Source organism: Gossypium arboreum, chromosome 7, assembly GCF_025698485.1.
Source record: "Gossypium arboreum isolate Shixiya-1 chromosome 7, ASM2569848v2, whole genome shotgun sequence".
Lineage (NCBI taxonomy): Eukaryota > Viridiplantae > Streptophyta > Magnoliopsida > Malvales > Malvaceae > Gossypium > Gossypium arboreum.
The window spans coordinates 62,945,733-62,968,977 of record NC_069076.1 but is presented as its reverse complement, the minus strand read 5'-3'; the positions used below and the strand labels follow the sequence as shown (position 1 = coordinate 62,968,977).

The following is a 23,245-nucleotide window of genomic DNA, read 5'->3' as shown; positions in this document are numbered from 1 at the left end:
GATTACTATAGCAAATGGAAGGTTGTCTTATTTCAATGTGATTGGGCTGATGTTAATTGTAACACCCCTAACCCGAATCCGTTTTCGAAATAGGGTTACAAGGTATTACCAAACAACAACATAAATCATACATTTCTCACACATAAATCTATTATCACATAAACATAAATCAAATATAATTACATTGTCCCTTATAAGGCTCTACAAGACCTTAAAACATGCTTGAAAGAGGTTCGGGACTAAACCAATAACATTTGAAAACTTTATGACACTTATAAAATTTTCATACTTACAGAAATCACACGCCCGTGTGAACAGGCCGTTTGCCTCTCACGACCACTAGACACGTCCGTGTCACAGGCCGTGTGAAAACAGGGCATACATACTGACTTGTACCATACGGCCGGAGACACGTCCAAGGGAAAACTTGAGGGGTTACTGACTTGGGTCACACGGTTGGCCACACACCCATGTACCAGCCCGTGTGTGACACACGGCTAATAGACACGCTCGTGTGTCTAAGCCGTGCCAAACCTGTAGGGTATACTGACTTACTTCTAAGGGCTACCCTAGGGGACACAAATTGTCTTTACTTACATAATTTCCTTGTATCAACATATCAAAGATAATCATATATGTACATGTCATGACATGTCGAGAAAATAAGTATATCAATGTTGAATTTATATGAAATATGTGCAAGTATACTAACAATGATGTTGTTTGACGCTTAGGCAAGTGTCAAGCTATTGATTAAATGGTAACATGTTTAATTATAAGAAGCATTGAAATGATAAGTACTTAGATGAAAATATTTAAGATTTTGCGAAATTTTTTTATGATCCCGATTTAATTCCGGTTGGTTTTTAATGTATGTTTGGGGCTTCAAGGGCCCAATAGAGAGACGTTATGATTATTTTCAAAATATGAATAATAAATGACTCAGAATTATCTAAAAATGTTCAATAAACTCCGGTATTGCCTTGTACCTATTCCTGCAATGGATACGGGTAGAGGGTGTTACATTTAGTGCTCCAAGGCCATGTGTCACACACGGTCGAGCCACACGCACGTGTGCTCAGCCGTGTAGAGTGAAAATAGGTTGCTTGAAGCCACATTTCTCACCCTTTCAAAGCATACCTAAACTACAACATTTGTACCAATTCAATACATTAATAGGGAACCAAAACATGCTCTTTCATACACATTTCATGTCATTTATAAACCATCCTCTTAACTACTCAAATTCATAGCCAAAACATACCAAATCAATATGCCAAAATTATCAAACTTACATAACTTCCAAATTGCATTTCTTCATCATTTTATCATCTATTTCATGCTTCAAAACATACCATTTCATCATCTCAAAATCAAACCAATTTAAATGGCCATACGCACCAACATTTACATCATTTCACAAGCCAACACACATTGCTAAAATCATAACTCAAAACTTATCATCAACTTACTAGCCTATACATGCCATATACCATATTTACAAGCATCCAATAGTACCAACAAGTAGTCCATGGTGTGATGACGGTTCCTGATGATCCTTGATGTCCGAGCTAGCTTTGATAATCTATAAAACAGGGAAAGAACACTCAAAGTAAGCTTTAAAAGCTTAGTAAGCCATATAAAAATAAATTACCACATGCATCAACATCATTTCCATTAATAGGAAAACTATGAGTAAGCATTTATAAGTTCACAAACCTTTCTCATTATACATATATTCAATATCACAGTTGAATTCATCAATTACTTCCCTTTTTAAAGCTCGTATGAATCTCGTACGTACCTGAGTCACTTAACTTTTTCACACATTCTTTTTAGACTTGACTTTTCCTGTTGAACCGTTCGAAATCGTTAAGAATACTCAAAAATCACATAAAGCTCGTACAATGCCATATCCTAGATATGGTCTTACATGTTATCACATATCGATGCCACTATCTCAGACAGGGTCTTATATGAAATCATATAATGATGCCAATGTCCCAGACATGGTCTTACATGTAATAACATCTCGGTAATCCTAATGTTATGACATTTGTATCCTATACTATTCCTAAGGTTCGTACGGGACTTTCGAATATCGTAACTTCGTGGATTCTTGCTCATATTTGCTCGTTCAACATTCATAGCAATTCAATGACAAATAAACATTTATAAATCAATTTAAAGGTATTTATTTGCATATGAACTTACCTCGTATTAGGGATTGATGTATCAGGTCGACTATTCAATAACATTCGATTTCCCCTGATCTAAATCCGATTTTTTTCTTTCAGGATCTATATGAATTCAAAATTAATTAATTTGTTCATTGATTCATTCAATTCAGTCCAAAAACACATATTTAAGCAAATTTTCACTTTGACCTTAAACTTTCACATTTCTTACAATTTAGTCCTTATTTAAATAAACACAAAATTCACACAATTCAATTTAAACCCATGTGTGCAAAATTAATATAGTACCCTTAGTAGCCCATATTTCACATTTATTTCACATTTCAACTCCATATTTTCATCTTTTCACAATTTAATCCCTAATTTTTATTTTCTCTAAAAATCACTTAACAAAACATATTAGTCTATCAACAAAAATTCATTTTCCATCATCAACATTCAAAAAAATCAAGCTATCATCAATGGAAACTCAAAAATTCATCAACAAATTCAAAAATTAGGGTATGAGCTACCTAGATTACTAAGCAACGATCTCAAAAACGTAAAAATCATCAAAAATCGAACAAAGAACATACCTTAATCTAGCTACCAAGGTGTCGAATGCATGAAAGCTTTAAACCCTTGTTTTCTTTTCTAAATTTTGGTTAACAAAGATGAATGAAGATGATATGTTAACTTTTTTTTAATTTATAATTTAATTACCTTAATAAATTAAATTACACATTTAACCTTAATGAAACAATTATAAAATCACCTAACATATGCCCATTTATGTCCATTCCCACTATCAATGGTCTAATAACATTATAAGGACCTTTGGTTTAATAAACCATAGCAAATAGACACTTTTAACTTATAGCATGCTACTTTTGTATTTTACGCGATTTAGTCCTTTCATCAAATTAAGCACTCAAACGCTAAAATTATTTCACGAAATTTTTGCGCACACATATTCACATGCTATAAACACCCAAAATAATATTAAAATAATTTTTTGACATCATATTTGTGGTTCTGAAACTACTATTCTGATTTAGCTAAAATCGGGCTATTACATTAATACCGCTCGCGGAATTAAAAAAAGATCAATTTGGTTTTACAATGGTGAACTTCTCTCGATTAATTCACACTGGACAACAATTGATAGACGAGTCATATGTATTTTCTTCTCAAGTGAAACAAGTTTTTTACTCGAAAGATCCAATTGATGAGGGTTGGTACGTTGTACTCCGTAACACCCCTAGAGACTTGTTTGACTTGGGCAATGGAAATAGAGATGATATCGACGAAAGATCAAAAAAATTTCCTTTTCCAGAACAAAACTTAAGTGAAAATATCCCTAGTACTAGTACACAATTTCAATGGGTTCACCAGGATGTGGATGAAGATATTTACGAATTATGATGTAGTAAGATTTTACGATTTTTTTAATTATATGTAATATTATAATTTCAATCTTGATCTTGTTAAATATTTCAACTATTTTATATGTACTATTATTGTTGTAATTTGTACTAAAATTTCAACTATTTTATGTGTATTGCAGATAAAATGCCTAAAAAAAGATTGCGAGATCTAAGTATTGTTCAAAATCCTCCAAATTCGGAAGAAACAAATAGTGAACAATAGATTGCTATTGGATCTTCGAATGTTCTGAATACAGTTGACGAACCTGCAGAAATTCAAAGTAATGTTAACTTTAATTTACATGCGTGTTAACTTTTATTATTGATTTCTGTTTCAAATTCTTATATTATAATATACCATTTTTCAGCTGAAAGTGGTAGGATGCGCAAAACTCGAGGACGTACGCTACTAAAATATTTATACGAGTTAAATTCTGTCGATGGTGTCAAAGTAGTTAGAAACAGTCTTGACCAGCCTATTGGATTAGAAGCTCGACTTTTAGCAGGATACTTGGGCATTATAGCACGAAATGCCAATCGTTGCTATCAACTACGAGCCATGGCATCTATGCCTGATAGGAACAAAAATCAAGCTCTCGATAATATTAAGGTAATAACGTGAATGTAATTTATAATACTTTGGTTTAAGTTTCATTTATATTTACTTTCTAAACTTGTGTTTTTTACATGAGAGATTTGCTTTAGAGGTATTGAATAATTATGTGAAGAAGGCATTAGGAGAAAAAATGGAGAGACTATAAAAGTGCTTTAAAGAAGTAATATTTTAAGATAAATATAAGCCTCGAAGAGAAATTGTGAAATGTCCTACCGGGAATGCTGAGGTACCAATGGGAAGATGCAGTTAGATTTTGGAATTGAAAGAAATGAGAGGTATTACGTATTTCCAAACTCTTATAATTATTTTGATTTATAGTATTTACTATATACGTAATAATAATTTCATAATGTAGGATTGTGAGTGAGTTGGAACTACAAGTAGGCAAAAACAAAAATTCATGCACACAGCTGGGTCGAAAAGTTTTGCTTGCGTAGTTGAGGCCGAGGTATTTTGAATTTATTAATTGTGTCAAATATTAATTACTTTCTATTAAATAATATTTTTACTACTATATTGTAGGAACTGTCGTTTGGTCAAAAAGTTGGACGCCTTCAGTTTTTTAACATTACACATAGAAAGAAAGATGGATCTCCTATGACTACTGAAGTTACAGAAATTATGGTATATTTACTTAATAAAATTTGAATTATTTTAAATATTTATCATGTTTAATTATAATGGTTTAATTTGTCGTTTGTAATGCAAATAATGTTAAGTTATGTTGCATTTGTTTTATTATATATTTTGTTTCTAACTTTTTGATTGATTTATTAGGAGAAACTAAAGGATAAAAAGGTAGAGTACGAAGCGATTGCTTCGCGTGATAGTTCTATTAATATTGACGACATTGATAATCGAATTATTACTGAAGTTTTAGATCCTGAAAGGTATGGTCGGGTTTGATTTCAAGGATCTTTTGTTAATGCAACCCAATATTTTGGATCCAGCTCGCAGCAATACATGCCTTCAGGGAGTCAGGTTCAAGCTGAAGTTCAGAGGTTAAGAGACTAGATGGCTTAGATGCAAGCGAGCACAGTTGAGCAAATTGCTCAACTTAAAGCGGAGGCAGCATCGAGAGAAGTAGAGGCTCAAAGAAAATATGAAGAACTCCAGCTACAACTTAAAGCAGAGACAGCAACGAGGGAAACAGAGCAAAGCAAAAATATGACGACTCATTCTGACTTGAATATGATGAAGATGTTTCAAGATCCTGAAACCCGTCATCTTAGATGTTTGTTTTCTTATTGTAAGAATATACTTTTAATATTATTGTAAGAATATTTTGTTATTTCATTTATTAATTTAGATCATATATCTTTCGTTGGATTTGAAATATCATTTATATTTGCAGTTTTTGGTTGGATTTGATGTTACAGGAAATTATGTTGACATTTCGGGTTGTATATGAATGAAAATGGGATGTTAGAAATATGCTAAAGTTAGTGGCATTTTTTTTTACAAACGCCACTAAAAAACAAGACCTTTATTGGCTCTTTCCCCATAAATACCGCTAAAGGTCATGTTCTATAGCGGCGATTTTCCACATAAGCGCCGCTATAGGCCCAAAAAAACGCTGCTAAAAGCCTGTTTTGCTGTAATGCTTGTTTGGAGAATTTTTTTCTTAAGTATTATTGATAATTTTATAATAATTAATATTTTTTTAGAATTTATAATAAATTTAATTATAATTTATACTACCATACATGACATAAGAAATTACAATGTAATTACACTATATTAGTGAAACATGTATAATTACACATTTACGTAATTACTCTGTTGTGTCCCAAACATAACGTAACAGTTATATGTAAATAAAGGAATGAAATGAGTACAAATACATAAAATCATCATATAAGAAGTAAAAATCAAAATACTAATGTTGAAACAAAAAATTTAAAACCAAAATCTAAATCTGTCAAATTGTTGGGCTTCTTCAAATCAAAGGGATGTTGCTCGTGCTTATGTTTCGTTGGAAACTTAAAAATTTACACACTTTTTCATACCATTTAACTTAAATTCATGCGAATTTGGTTAAATTCTTGTTAAAAAATAATTAATTTTTATGAATTTAGGTTATTTTCGACAGATTTGCATAAAGGGCGAAAAGTGGCTCAGCAGACACTGCTAGAAGCACAAAACCGAGAAGCAATTTGAAGTATTGAGGCGAACTAAATTTCAGCCTAAGACGGTCCAAAATTATATGTATTTATTCATAATATAATTAATTTTAATTTATATCCAATTTAATTTGGTTTAATAAATTATGATTAATTAATTATGAAAAAGTAGTCCAATTGAATCGAACCGAGTTAATTCTGCAAAACCCGACAAGGTAATTTTAGAACCAACTAATTCTGATCAACTAATAACTCAGTTAAATGCAGAATTGCCACAAAAGACGAATCAACCAGTTCCAGTAAAGAAACCACCACCACCCTACCTTCAAAGACTTCAAAAACAGAAGCAGGAGATTCAATTCAAGAAGTTCCTAGATGTACTCAAGCAACTTCATATAAACATCCCATTGGTTGAAGCACTTGAGCAAATGCCAAACTACGTCAAATTCATAAAGGATATCCTATCCAGAAAATGAAGACTTGGAGAATTTGAGACGATAGCTTTGACGAAGGAATGCAGTGCATATCTTCAAGACAAATTACCCCCAAAGTTGAAGGATCCTGGATGTTTTACCATACCTTGCAACATTGGAGCAACTTATTGTGGTAAAGCATTATGTGGCTTAGGTGCGAGTATTAACTTGATGCCTATGTCAATATTTAGGAAGTTGGGGATAGGTGAAGTTAGACCAACTACGATTACACTTCAATTAGCGGATCGATCCCTAGCACATCCAGAAGGAAAAATCAAGGATGTATTGATACGTGTAGATAAATTTATCTTCCCTGCTGATTTTGTTATTCTAGACTTTGAAATAGACAAAGAAGTGCCAATTATCTTAGGAAGACCATTCTTAGCAACCGGAAGGACCCTTATCGATGTGCAGAAGGGCGAGCTTACTATGCGTGTTCAGGATGATCAGGTAACATTTAACTTTTTTAAGTCTATACGATTTCCTGACACAATTGATGATTGTTCTACAGTATCTGATTTAGATGATTTAATAGTGAAGAAGAAGCTCAACTATGTTGAGGACCCGTTGGAACAAATTTTGACATTAGATCCTCTCAATAATGAAGAGGAGGATGAATACTTAGCGTTGTTAGAAGCTAATCAAAAGGGATATAATCCGCAATCCCGTTTTGAATCTTTGGAATTAGAGAAAAGGGATTATGCCCAACCAAAAGCGTCAATCGATGAGCCACCTAAATTAGAACTCAAGGTACTACCTTCACATTTAAAATATGTTTATTTAGGTAACGCTTCTACTTTGCCTGTGATTGTTTCAGCAGAATTAACTACTAAGCAAGAAGAGAAACTCATCCTTGTATTGAAACAATTCAAGAAGGTTATCGAATGGACCATAGCCGATATTCACGGTATTAGTCCATCAGTATGCATGCACAAGATCATTTTAGAAGATGCCAAAAAAGGGACGATTTATGGACAGCAAAGACTGAACCCCATTATGAAAGACGTAGTAAAGAAAGAAATCATGAAGTGGTTAGATGCGGGTATAATACCCCATCTCAAACATCTCATGGATAAGTCTGGTCTAGTACGTGCCAAAGAAAGAAGGTATCACGGTAATTGAAAATGAGAATAACAAGTTGATACCGACTAGAACTCTTACGGGATGGAAAATTTGCATCAATTCCCAGAAGCTAAACAAGGCGACTAGGAAATATCACTTTCCTTTGCCGTTTTTGGACCAGATGCTGGATAGACTTACAGGGCGAGACTATTATTGTTTTCTTGATGGATAGTCGGGGTATAATCAGATTACAGTAGCACCGGAAGATCAGCACAAGACAACATTCACCTGCCCGTACGGTACATTTGCATTTAAACGCATGCCATTTGGTTTATGTAATACACCTGCTACATTTCAAAGATGTATGATGTCTATTTTTACTGACATGGTTGAGAAGTATTTGGAAGTTTTTATGGATGATTTTTCAGTATTTGGAGATACTTATGATGATTGCTTAGCCAATCTAGCGAAAGTACTAAGGCGATGCGAAGAAACAAACCTAGTACTCAACTGGGAAAAGTGTCATTTCATTGTACGAGAAGGTATTGTTCTAGGGCATCGGATAACAAGACATGGAATAGAGGTTGATAAAGCAAAGGTGGATGTTATTGAGAAACTCCCACCTCCGACATCTGTAAAAGGTGTTAAGAGCTTTTTGGGCCACGCCGGTTTCTATCGAAGATTCATCAAGGACTTTCCCAAAATTGCTAAACCCTTATGCAAAGTATTGGATAAGGACATGATGTTCAAATTTGATGAAGACTGCTTAAGAGCTTTCAATAATTTGAAGAGTCGACTAGTTCCGGCACCCATAATAGTCACACCAGACTGGGATTTGCCATTTGAATTGATGTGTGACGCAAGTGACTTCGCGATAGGAGCTGTTATGGGCCAGCGAAGGAACAAAGTTTTTCATCCCATCTACTACGCAAGTCGAACTCTTATAGGAGCTCAACTAAATTATACGGTAAAAGAGAAAGAGTTACTTGCTATTGTTTTTGCTTTTGATAAGTTTCGATCTTATTTTGTAGGTACCAAGGTGACTGTATATACAGACCACTCGATGATTAAGTATTTGCTTGCCAAGAAAGACGCTAAGCTGAGATTGATCCGATGGGTACTTCTACTTCAAGAGTTGGATTTAGAAATTCAAGATCGAAAGGGAGTAGAAAACAAAGTAGAAAATCACTTGTCCAGATTGGAGTCGCAAGAAGAAAACTCTCCTCTTATACCAATTCGAGAGACGTTTCTAGATGAACGCATACTGAAGGTAAATCATGTCCATAATACCCCTTCGTTTGCTAATATTGCTAACTTTTTAGCTTGTGGTTTGATGCCGATTGATAAGATGAATCATCAAAAGAAAAAGTTTCTTCACGATGTGAAGTACTATTTCTAGGAAGAGCCGTACTTGTTTAAGGAGTGTGCAGATCAAATGATCAAGAGATGCATGGCAGAATATGAAGTATATAAGATTCTATATCATTATCACTCAGCTCCGAGTGGGAGACACTTCAGAGGTACACGTGCTGCAGCCAAGGTATTGCAAGCTGGATTCTTTTGGCCAATACTATTCAAAGATGCATATGCCTACGTAAAGAGTTGTACAAATGTCAAAGGGTCGAAAATATCACCAGTAGAAATGAGATGCCTCGAACAAACATCATTGAGGTAGAATTATTCGATGTTTGGGGTATTGATTTTCTCGGTCCTTTCCCTCCGTCTTTTGATCACAAGTATATCTTGGTAGTTGTAGACTACCTGTCTAAGTAGATTGAGGTTGAAGCCTATCTGACAAACGATACTAAGGTTGTGATAAGGTTTTTGCAGAAACATGTGTTCACAAGGTTTGGAACCCCAAGAGCCATCATCAGTGATGAAGGGTCCCATTTTGTGAACAAGTGGTTGAAATGGTTATTAGATAAACATTGAGTGAAACACAAGGTCACTACAGCTTACCATTCGCAAACGAATGGGCAAGTTGAACTGGCAAACAAGGAAATCAAAGGCATACTTGAGAAGGTAGTTTGCTCGAACCGACGAGATTGATCCAAAAGACTGGATGGTGCTTTTTGGGCTTATAGAACAGCATACAAGACACCTTTAGGGATGTCAGCCTACAGGTTGGTCTTTGGGAAAACCTGTCTTCTGCCCTTGGAGTTAGAGCACAAAGCTTACTGGGCCTTTCAACAACTCAACGTGGATCTTAAGCTTGCTAAAGAGAAATGGATGCTCCAACTCAATGAGCTAGAGGAATTCTAAATGTTCTCGTACAAAAATGCCAAATTACTCAAGTAGAGACTTAAGAAATGGCATGACAAGCACATTCGAGTTCGAGAATTTGAAGCAGCTCAGCAAGTCTTGTTATTTAATTCCAGATTAAGGTTCTTTTCAGGTAAACAAAAATCACGTTCGTCCTGTCTATTTACGATTCATCGTGTCTATCCATACGGAGTTGTTGAACTCCAAGGTAAGGGAGGTAATTTTCAAGTTAATGCTTAGCGTCTGAAACATTACTGGGGAGATAAGATTGAACGAAATCAAATTTCGTTCATCTTATCGGATGTTTAAATTTTATTATTTTTTTAATAAATGATTTAGGGTATATTTTTGGGATTAGTATGTTTAAATAAATTATGTCTAGGAGATTGGAACTTAAGCGAGATCGCTTGTGACCCCTCCAATCTTTCCTGGAAAATGATTTTTTAACATAATTTTTTGAGAAATTATTCCCTAAATAGAAAATTAAATTTTTGGTTTTTCAAATAAAAAGGTCAATTTTGATCCAAGTTTTAAATTGCAACTCAATTTCAAATTTTGATTAAGTCTAAGGACTTAATTGAATTATTTTTAAAATTTGGTTGCTCTTTTCATAAATAATAAAAATTAAGTTCCTCTTTTTATAAATATTTTTAGAAGGCATCTAGAATAAATGTTTTTAATTAAAAAAATTACAAATAATAATAAGATGATAATCTTTAATTTATCTATTATAATTGATATATTACTTTTATCAACCTAGCATGGAATTAGGATTAGTTTAATTTTAATCTTGTTTTAATAAATTAATAGCATTAATAATTTAATATGCATATATTTGATTATTAATTGTTGATAACTTTGAGTAGAATTAGAATTAGAATTAGAATTTCTTTTTTAATTGTTAAATTATACTAAGAATTCTACTCTAATTCCTACTACTCGCACTATAAATTCCACCGTTACTTCTCTCAATTCATTCATCACTCAAAACCCCAAAGCACCAAATCCCTTAACTATCGCAAGCTCCTAGCCACAACATCACCCAGCAGTCGGCCAGCACGCGCTCAGTAGATCTCACACACGCCTGTCCATCGCGCCCTGCCTTGCGCGCCTAGCCCTTTCAGTAACTACTACTACAATTTCACTACCTAGGTCAGTGTCTCGACTCCACGCCTAGTGCCTGCACCAGGCTTGCTCGACAAGGCTCCGCATGTTGCTCACACACCCAGCCCAGCTCCCGCATGTGCTGTTGCCTGCTCCCGCGCCCTTCCACCTGCACACCTAGCAGCGTTCCAACACCCGAGCAACACACACCTTCACCCATCCTTAGCTAAATCCTCCAATCTACCTTAAATTGACCTATTTTTCTTTCTAACTATTTTTTTTAAGAGTTCTTAAAAAAAAAAGGTGGTTAATCATGCCTCGCAAGAGAACTCATGCTTGTGCCCAAATTGATGAAACACAAAACAAATTCTATTGTGAAAAAGCTAAAGCAAGATACGAGAGTATCTTCAAATCAACAGATACATCCAGAGAAAGGCTTTACATTGAAAGAGAGTAACTACAAAGACTTTATGGCACGTATTCATCAAGTTGCTGAAGCCCTCAATTGGGAATTGTTTTGTGAGAAGAGGCCTAGTGTAGATAAGGAGTTAGTGTGCGAATTCTATGCGAATTTAACCTCAAGCGAGTTGACAGAAGTTCTAGTTCGTGGAATCAAGGTACCAATAACTTCAAACGCTATTAATGAATTCTTTGAATTGCCTGATTTCAGAAACAACGATTATTCTTCCTTACAGAGCCTGAAAATTTGCAAGAAATTCTCAAGGAACTTACAGTTCCAGGTTCTAAGTGGATTGTGTCAAAGTAAGGAATCCACACTTGTCGAAGAGAATATCTGACACCACTCGCAAATGTATGGTTCTATTTCATCCATTTTAGCCTTATGCCTAGCTCACATGGGACTACAATTTCATTTGAGTGAATGGTCTTATTATACTCGATTTTAACTGGAAAGACCATTGATGTAGGAAAAATTATCCTGAGAGAGATACGGAATTGTGCCGTTATATTTTCTGGCCTAGCCTAGTTTCCTTTTACAATAACAATTATGTGCTTGAAAGCTAAAATTCTTACAAACATAAAGAAGACAGGTTATAGCCAAGGCACAATCACATATTGAGACCTCTATCGAATAGCTGAGAATCTGTTCTACAGGAACGAGTTCAAGAAAGTGAGGACCCCAAGGAAGAAAAAGAAGATCCCACAATGCAATCAGCTGAAGTCCCAGATAAGGCGGAACTAATGGGACCAGAAGCTGAACCTAATGCCGAAACTTTAATGTTCAGAGCTCAATCACCTAGCCTAGATCTTCGAGATGAGCTGTCAAAATTGATGGACATAATGCAGCATATGCAATGATAGCAACAAGCTTACTGGAGATACTAAAAAATAAGGGATAACTCGATGAAAAGTGCTATTAAGAAAATTTACAATGACCCATTTATTTTTGTGCCTGAATTTCCAGATTTTATATTTGAACCATGAAGTCCATTATCAAAGAACGAGTGAAGCAATTAATGCAAAGGCAATAATGATGGAGCAAAAGATGATTCAAATTCAGAAATATCTGTAAATAAATAAAAGGGGGGATCTTGACTTTATTTTATTTCTGTTCTTAGGTCATTTTAGGATTAAGTTTAATCAGTGTAACATCGCCAAATTCGATGTCAAAATATTTATTTTATGATTATTATGAGGCCTAGAATATGAAAGTAAGCATGTGTTAAAGTTTCATGAAGAAATTCTTAGTGTAAGGTGTCCAATTGGAAATTAGGGACCAAATTAAATAAATTACAAAACTTGGATTTTATAAGCAATTTGCATGAAATTGATTTAGATTATTAATTAAAAGGTCTTAAAGAGAAATTTGCCCAATTTCTAAGTTTTTGGACAAAAATGAGCATGCATGGAAAATTTTGGAAGTTTAGTAAGGAAGGACATTTTGGTCATTTGGTAATAAAATCAATAAAAAGGGGAAATGAAGGAAAAAATCAGTCATTCTTCTCCCTTTTGCTGCCGAAATTCCAAAGGACACCATAGCTAGGGTTTCTTCACTTTCCAAGCTCAATAGTAAGTGACTCCTAGCCCCGTTTTTAATGTTCTTTGTATTTTTGAGATCCTTGAAACATGTTCTCTCCATTTCTACCCATATTTTAAGCTAGGGTTCATGTATGCAAAATGACCCATGTGTGACATGTTTGTTCTTTGATGATTTAAGGGAAAATATGAAAGTTAGATGTGTGTTAAACATCTTTTCCTAAGTGATTTTCATGAAAAACCCCTAAAAGGACCTTTGTACAAAATATGTGGTAGAAATGTGAAATAGAGGAAAATGTGGGCTAGTATGAGTTTATAATACATTCGGCTAGGCTTGCGTAACTAAAGAATTGCATGTATTTCATTTTACGAGCCTAGGGACTAAGTTGTAAAATTTTGAAATGTTAGGGGCCTGAGGGTGAATTTTAGGTCCGAAATAAATAGCATGAGGTATTAATAATTTATTTTTTCTGATATAGACCCCGAGGAACCGATTCCGGAGATCGATCGTGGAAAACGAAAGGTTTCGGAATAACTTAAATACGAAACCTAAGCAATTACCAGGTAAGTTCGTGTAACTCGAATGTAAACTATCTTTAAATACATTAAAGATGTATATACATGTATGAATTATAATAGTAATATTTATTGTATGAAAACTCATGAATTATTAATGTTATGATGAAATGTCCCGGTTGAATAAAAAGGGATGTTTGATGGATTACTCGAAAATGAAATAATGGTATTAAGGATCTAGCCCAGACATGTGATCCTATAGTGATTTAGCATCCCGAAGAATATGTGTGCTTTGACGGATTTAGCTCGGACGGGTAATCCGAATAAGATCTGAATTTAGCCTGAACTAGTAATCCCGACATTACTCTGTGAGTCACGTTGTGGAGGATTTAGCCTGGACTGGTAATCCCGCCATAAAAGTGAGGTTCACGGGAGTGCGTATTTAAAAGATCACTTGCATGATTTGATGGTAAACGAGATATCCATCAAGATTCCAAGAAATTCGACGGGATTAAAATGTTAAATAGGAATAGACATGTTTGGATTGATGAGTTCATCTATGAAGGATGTTACATTGTACTGGCATGAGACTAACTTGATGGTTGAGTACATGTGATAGGAAATTTTACTATGAATGTTTGGTCTGAATGTCTTATATGGTTGCATGCTAAATAACCGGTAAGTTTACTTTCCTGTTATCCGGACTTACTAAGCATGTTAATGCTTACCCCCACTCTTTTTCCTGTTTTACAGAGCTCGTGGACTAGTGAAGATTGGAAGACGATTAGAGCATTGTCAACACTATCAACTTGTCTTGCATTGGTATATAGATACTTTATTTTGTTTCAATGGCATGTATAGGTTTTGGTTATTTTGTGATATGTATCATTGGTTGGCCTATGTAAAAGCTTAAATATTAAACTTATTCTTTTTGTATATGGCCATAAGATATGGCTCATTTTGATGTAGGCTATGACCTACTAATTGTACTTATTTGTGGTTAAATGTTCTTATGATGATTAAATTGGTATATTATAAATAGACATATGAAATGTGGCCAAATCACTTGGGATGGTTAGGTCATAATTGGCAATGAGTTATAACAATGAGCCAAGTCTAAATTTGTTTTTGAATGAGATGGAAACCCTAAATACAAAGAGGATAAATTAGCATGTACATAACCAATGAGATGAGGTTAACATGCAATAGACCACTTATGGTAGTACTCGGACATATTTAGGCTATGTTAAACATCATTGATGTTCACGAATATGAGTGGTTATAGAGGGTGACCATTGGCTTAGATTTGTAGCCTCTAAAAGGGTCTACACGGATAGACACACAGGCGTGTGTCTAGGTCGTGTGTGACACACGGTCATCCCTATAGGCCTTGTGGTATGGCCTTGTGTCCCCTGCACCTAAAATTTTTAGGTCAGAATGCATGATAGTAAAAACAAGGGTGGAGTCACGGCTGTGTGTCTCAACCGTGTGGAGGACACGGCCTAGCACAAGGGCGCGTGTCTTGGCCGGGTTTCCTTAAACGCATGATGATGTCATAAACAGAATGCTCGAGTTTTTGGGCATGAGCGTGTTTAAGCCGTGTGAAGGACACGGGCCAGGGACACGGGCGTGTACTCGGCCATGTGAGAACCCCTGTAGGTTCGAAATGAGAAATAAATTCAATTAATTCCATACAGGTAAAGGACACGGGTGTGTACCAAAGCACACGGGCGTGTGCATTGCCTCCACACGGGCGTGTGAGACTTAACCTAGGAAATTTTCCAAAAACTTTCTTAAGTTCTCGGTTTAGTCCCGGACCATTCTCAATGTATGTCTTGGGCCTTGTAGGTCCATAATAGGGACATTATGAATATGATTGATTGGTTTTAATTTGGAACAAAATTTTATAGCCCGAAATTTTCCCGGAAATGTCATGTTCGTGCACAGTAATGCCCTGTACCTTGTCCCGGTCTCGAATACGAGTAAGGGGCGTTACAATTAGGAATTTTTATTTTCGCATAAAAGCAAGAGATGGAAATCATGAATAATGAACAAGTCGCAAAGTATAAAGTGTGGCAATAGGTATATACATGTCTAGGATTGGATCTAGAGAGAGCTTGGTACTTAAGCAGTCAATTTGACTCACCTCCTCTTTTCTAAAATCCTACCAGGTGTATAGTATCTATTCACTCTAAACAATGAGGACATTGTTCATCTTAAGGAGGGGACCTAAAAATTGAATTATTTCCACTCAGAATATTTTTTTCTTTTAATTATGATTAGGATATATTTTGTTCAATAATTGGAAATTTTGTTAAGTATGATAAACTTCAGTATAAATAAAGTTCTACTATTTCAATAAATTATTATGTTAGCTTAATAACGATATGAATGTATTTCTAATAAAGCATGCAAATCATACCATAAATTTTTAGTTCCTTACGAAAGTTAGGCATGCATGAAAGTTTAAGTCTTTAGAATTGACTTAGTAGCTTCTTGAGGCGAAATCCTAAAAAGCATGGAACATTGAAAATGATTTAGGCAACTTTTGTTTGGACCGTTTGAGCCTTTCAAGCCAATGATGATGAAATTTTTATCGTTTGAAACCCAACTTTGAGACTATATGGCCTAATTTTATTTGAACCCTTACAAATTTAGCCATCACTTCTCTCTTAACTATCTTAAAATTATCCCAAACACTAGACTCAGTACTATTCAAAGTATTCTTTAAAAATAAGTTTAGGGGAGTTGAAAAGAAATATCAAATGCCCTAAAATTGTAGTACATTCAGTAAAATGCTCGTGTTAAAAAAAAGAGAGCATGAGTTCTTAAAATAAGATGTGCAAAAGAGCATATGAAAGCAAAGTAAGTTGGTGCATTGAGGGAAATTATTCCAAAAGTCCAATTGAAGCTGAGTTTAGGGTTTAAAAGCCTAAATTTATCTATCTTTTACCTACCCCTAAGCCCAGCCACGTTACAACCTTGTTAAAGACCTATTGATTCAAAGTTCCAATGCTACCTACATTAGTTGAGAGAAATTGCTACGTTCAACATATGAAGGCATAAGTTAAACTTAATGATTGCAGCTTAATCTTGAATAAGGAAATAAAACTAAATTGGTGAGGTTTAACATGACTTTATTAGAAAACATTTTGTCAAATTTTTGCTATCATAAGAATGATTGAGATTAATTTGAACGATATGTATACTTAAGTAAGCATAACTATCAAATTTCTTGTTTTTGAGCATAAGTATATTAAATTCATAATTTTGGGAAGAATGTTGTTCTGAAGGAATTTTTCAAAGGTGTTTATGAGAAATTCTTTTCAATTTGTGCATTACTCGGGACGAGCAATGAATTAAGTTTGGGGGTGTGGAAACACAAAAATTTACACACTTTTTCATACCCTTTTTAACTTAAATTCATGCTAATTCGGTTAAATTCTTGTCGAAAAATAATTAATTTTTATAAAATAATTAAAGTGCACTTAAAATATGAACATGTTAAATTTTAGTTAATTTAATAATTATTTTTTATAAATTTTGATTTTTTTTGACAGATTTGCACAAAGGGCCAAAAATAGCTCGGCAGGCGCTGCTAGAAACACAAAATCGAGAAGCAATTTGAAGTATCGAGGCGAACTAAATTTCAGCCTAAGACGGTCCAAAATTATATGTATTTATTCATAATATAATTAATTTTAATTTATATCCAATTTAATTTGGGTTAATAAATTATGATTAATTAATTATGAAAAAGTGGTCCAATTGATTCGAACCGGCCAAGAAAAGGACAGCCCAAAACCGTCCAAGTGCTGCCCAATTCAGCTCATTAGCTGATTATTTAAGCTGCAAAGAAGCCCTTGAAGACTTGTTCAAATTGCAATTAAACCCCTCCACAATTGGTGGCTTTGTAGATTTGCCCCAGGCCATTTTTAGCAAAGTTGAAGCCATCAACTTTGCCACATAGGAGGCCGGCCAAGGGGTGGCTCTTTGGCTGCTATTTTTAGCAAATTTCAGCTACCACATTCAGCTATAAAAACCCCCCTTGGCTGATCATTCAACACATCCCTCATTCACATCTCTTCTTTCACAATTCTTCTTTCCTTTTTCACTTTTTCTCTCATTTTCCCATTCAAAGTTCCTTGGTTTTTTGCCGATTTCTCCCCTTGAAAAAGGGTTCTTCTTCAGCCATTTTGGAGTAGCAATTGAGTGTTCATAGCAGCCTTGATCAGCGAGGACAAAAAAAAGGAAGAACGGAGCAACCTAGTCAAGCCACGGAAAAACACTGGATTTGATTATTGTTCCCTATCTCTTTAATTTTTGTTGTTTTTGTGATGAACATATTTATGAATATTTATGTTGTTGGAATGGTTAATATAATCAGCTTAGCTTGAATTTAATTTGTGTTGGGTTGATTGCATTTCATCCTCTTAAATTATTAAAGTTGTGTTTATGCTGTTATAGGCCTCGGTAAAATGCTTGATTAAGTAAAATCATGCCTAAGTTATTCTTGCGTTATAATTGTGAGGGAATTAATGAATTAATTATTTAAATGGATTGAAATTGTGATTAATGGACACAGTACTTAATCAGTGCATGTTTATTCTTCGAAGGTAGTTGAAGGTTAAATTAGCATTATATCTAGCAATACACTTGCCGTGCATAACTTTCAAGATTATTGTGATTAAACTATTTCAAGGTAAGCACACCTTGTTACCTCACATAGTCTTTTATGTTCTCATTAGATTTAATTAATCATTTGAATTGACATACGAATATGCAAGAGATTAGTTCAATTTAATGAGTATGTATGTGCAATAGCATGCTTGCTTATTAGAATATGTTTATCGATTGAATTGACATAGGGATATGTTAAGAGATGAATGGATTTGTGTAGGTGAGTATGTTCATAAGTTAGCAAATTATCGAGTTGCCGTGAATTTATTCATAACAATATAAACATGAGTTTAATAATTCTAAGTTAAAGAAATGTAATTAATCTAACACAATTATATCATCTTGATTAAAATCGTATTTTGAAATCGAGCATTTGAGATTTATTTATTTAGTTTACTTAGTTTAAAATCTTAGTTTTTAATCACCCTCTTCAAACAAAAATTTTTTTTTCACCAAAGTGTTTTAAATAGCATTCATAAATAATTCTTTTCACAGCCTCTGTGGGTACGATAACTCGACATTTACTTGTCATTTTATTACTTGTTGCAATTGTGTACACTTGCACATTTTCGTCGTTCCAGTCGTGTTCAAAAATTTCAAACTAATTAACCATAGTTGATATACATGTCCAATTCATTATAATTAAATTCTATTAGGAATTCATATGAAATTAAGGTGGTATCTATTTAAAGATCCTATTACAGTAAGGTCTTTTTAAATTAAAGGTTGGAATAAAAAAGAGAAAAAAAAAGAGACACTGATCATACCACGTAGGATTTACATAGAGAAACATGACTTTACCCTTATCAACTCAATCAGTTTTAACACCTGATGAGAGAAACAAGGGAATTTATCAATAAAAATTTAAACTAAAAAGAAATAATCCTCTTAATAGAGTAAACTAAAAAGTTGGAGCTAACCCTAAACTTATATGAACAGTAAACAAACTTTTTGTATTTCATATAAGTTAGCACAAGTCGTGGGTGCAAAAAATGTCTATAACGAACTAAAAATTTAGATAGATGAATCCTACAATCTATAGAATGAATTTCGATGCCCATCACCAAGTACGAAAGTCTGCATAAAGTCCCTTTGCCTCTATGAATTTGGAAGTCATATTCAACAACTACATTCCAAACATTAAATAAATTAAGATAATCAAAATCATCATTATTAATCTAGATATAAATTATTAAATAAATAAATAACTTTTTAAGGCTTTGACTGGATAAATCTCATCGAGATAAATGAATAAGATCTTTGATATAAAAGAAATGTTATAAAATAATTAACAAACAAAGTAAAAGGAATAGGTTAAATTCTACTATTAGTCTCTATACTTTGTGAAAATTATAGATTTAGTCCATATATTTTAATTTGATCATTTTTAGTCCTTGTATTTTTTTAAAAAATTAAAATTTTAAATTTCAAATCCTTCTTGAATGATAACAATTAAATTCATTTAGTTAAATTCTACTATTTTCAAAATGATGTGACAAATTATCATATGTATAATGCCATATCAGCTTGTTATTTTCATATACTACTCAATAAGAATTTAGTTAGAGGATTAATGATTGTCATTTACTTCAAGATTAAAATTCCAAAATTCGAACAGTATAAGGATCTAGAATAGTCCAATTGAAGAATATGAAGTAAATTTATAATTGTACACATAGTGCAAGAGTAGTAATTAAATTTAACTGAACAGATTTAGCTGCTATTGTTTGGGATAGGACTAAAACCAAAATTTAAAAGTACAAAGACTAAAATTGACCAATTCGAAAAGTACAAAAACTATAATTGTTCAAATTAAAGTATAGAGACTAAATTCAAAACTTTCGCAAAGTATAGGGGCTAATAGAAAATTTTAACAAAAGGAATAAGAAATTGGAGAACAAAAATAGAGAGATGTATTTTATTCACCAAATAGAATATTTACAATGTTTCTCTAAAATCCATAGTTATAAACATAAGAGTTATAAATGATAAACAATCGTACTCTAATAGATATTAGAATCTTAAACTAGGTCAAATTTCTTATCTTATTGGACATCTACTTCACAATAATAAAATATTGATACAGAATTTATAATATTTGTAAAGAAAATGTTTTTAAACATTAAAATTAATCGAAATAGAAATTTAAATTTGAGTTATCCAAACACCAAATTTGAATTAATTCAAATTGTTGGATTTCCAATTTGTAATCTCAAAACCAAGAATTTGTAATTCATGATTTTCAAATCAAAATTTAAGCTCCAAATAGGCGGAGGAATTTCTAAACTAAGAGAAAAATTGTCCCAAATTTATTTAAAATGGGCGAGTGTACACAGTCCTTAATAATGATATTAAATTTATTGTTTTCACAAGGACTAGTTTTAAAACATAGATAGTAAAATTAACAATGATAACTTAAAAAATATATAGAATTTTGAGTGAATGCAAGGAATTATGAGGCAATTTAAAAACAGTAACACAAATTAATATCAAAGATGTATTGGTAGCGATGCTGTAGCAAAATTACGATATACACCAGTTATAAGCTTCTCTTGAAGTCATTAACTTCAATCTTTTAATTGATTTAATAGATGTTTATGCCAAGTTGATATTAAGATTACACTTACAAGCATCATTCCTACAAAATATGTCTATACCGTTACAAATTAAACATGCACCATTCAAATTTTACGTTCATCAATCACAAACCTTTCAAATTAAATAATTAACTCAACTACTCACTAATATTGATCAAGCAATAACAAGCATTAAACACGAAAATCACTTGAATGGATAAACATCAAAATTACATCAAGCATCCTTAGCAAAGTACCAATAATCTCATATTAGGATTCATAATCATTCTAGTTAATAAACTTTTAGCCCATAATCATTAAACTAAAAACACTCAAATAAATTTCAGCCATGGTTTCAAACAATAGAAAAAACGAAATAACAGGTAAAGAGAAAGGCTAAGAGATGTGAGTCGAATGTCGATGGTTCTCCGCAAGTCGTTCACGTCTGGTCCTTTCTCCTCTTCTCTACTTCTTTTTCCGCACTCTTGCTCTGAAAGTTCCTATTCTATTTGTTCAAACCTGACGATTGCCCCCTATTTTCTCAAAATATGATATTTATATCCCCCAAAGAAGATAGATTAGGTCAACCCCCTTTCCTATTCTACTTTTATTCTCTTGGAACTGCTTTGGGCTTTTATATTTTTGCCTAGCTTATTCTTTCTAGTTCTTGATTATTAGCAGCACTTGATTGAAAGATGGGAGAAGCCCAAAAGTTGATGTGGCGCTTTTTTTTAAGTATGGAGTTTCTAATTTGTTCCCGTCAAGTTCAATGCTGCAGCATTGGGGCTCAGCTGGTGAAATTCAGCATATTCTTTTCTCTACATTTGTAATGTTCTACTAACCACTTTCAAGGATAAAAATTCACATTTTCAGTATCTAAATTGACAGTAATACATTTTAAAATAGAAGTTTCAAAAGTTAACAATTTAATAAAATATAAATAAAATAACTACTAAAACACATTCAACCACTCTTTAACTTTAATGAAATATTATAAACTTAAAAGTAATAAAATAACTTCCTTTGAAATTCACCAAATCCTTAGTCAAATTTTTACCACTTGGCTCATCTTCACTTCCCATAAAAGGAGAATAGGATTGCAGAGATGGTGAAGCTAAGGCCAAGTTTCAAGTTGGAAGGGTTCTAATCGTGAAAAGTGAGAAATGTGGCGTCGAACGCGTTGATATCAAAGTTAAGGATTTGATGTTATATTGCTTGTTGTTTACTTTGAGAAATGTGGTTGATTTGTATTATTTACTTTTTTAGAAATCCATTTAAAGAGGTGGGGGTAGTAAAGGCAAAGAGAAAGTCTTCGATTAAAGAGAAGAAAATAAGTGCTCTCTTGAATTCCTCCCTACCATGGACTTTGCATGTTTGATTTGTCATGAAAATGGTAAAAAAAAAAAAAGAGGATAGATATGAGTTGAGTAAGTTGAATCATGAAAGTGATAATAAACTTGTTGAATTGAGTATGCGGTGTTGTTACATTGTGAATCCTTGGTTTGAGAAACTTGGATTTTTGCATGCCAAAACCATACAAAATTGAAGATGCAATAGGCTGAAGGATATGACAACCAGGTTTGTGATTATAGACAGGTCAGTCAGATGATACTTCATTAAAGTCTTATGAACCCAAATCAACTTGGAAAGGTACTGGACGTGACTGATAAGAACAATGAGGAACTAGGCTAAGGAGGTCACGAATGAAGTAATCAAAGAAACAACTTCTGCTGGCGATGGTTTCTCAGGAATCAATCCTGTTTTAAGATTTGTGGCATGGTTTAAGGTTTGTGGAGACGATCTAGTGTTGGTGCCTAAGCAGCTCCGCTATCTCATTTCAGTCCATAATGGGCTTCTTGCAGATACTGATGAGCAAAATGAGCTTCACCACCACTCACTCCTATGTTGTCATCAAAGGAGAAAAGGAAGACACCTTTACACCAAAGACTTCGTTTGAACGATCCAATCAAAACGTGTATGAAATCTTCAAAGGAGCTTAATGATTCACAGGAAACAACAAAAAGCATCTCTTCTGCAACTTCACTATAGAGTAGGAAGATTAATTGCAATGTTTCTTTGGTGGCATCATATCAAAAGCACTAGTGACCTCCCACATCCACATTGGCACCTCAAACCTATGCTTTGAGGCTTGTAAAGCAGCCTGGAGCAGAATTATTCTTGAAACAGCTTGTACCATGTCTTATCCAATACCTTCAGGGGGAACAAGAGGTTTC

General features: G+C 33.6%; 1 pseudogene; it reads left to right on the top strand.

Moving 5' to 3' along the window:
- The first annotated feature begins 7,539 nt into the window (after positions 1 to 7,539).
- On the top strand, positions 7,540 to 22,968 carry LOC108478607 (uncharacterized; annotated as a pseudogene).
- Positions 22,969 to 23,245: the final 277 nt, after the last annotated feature.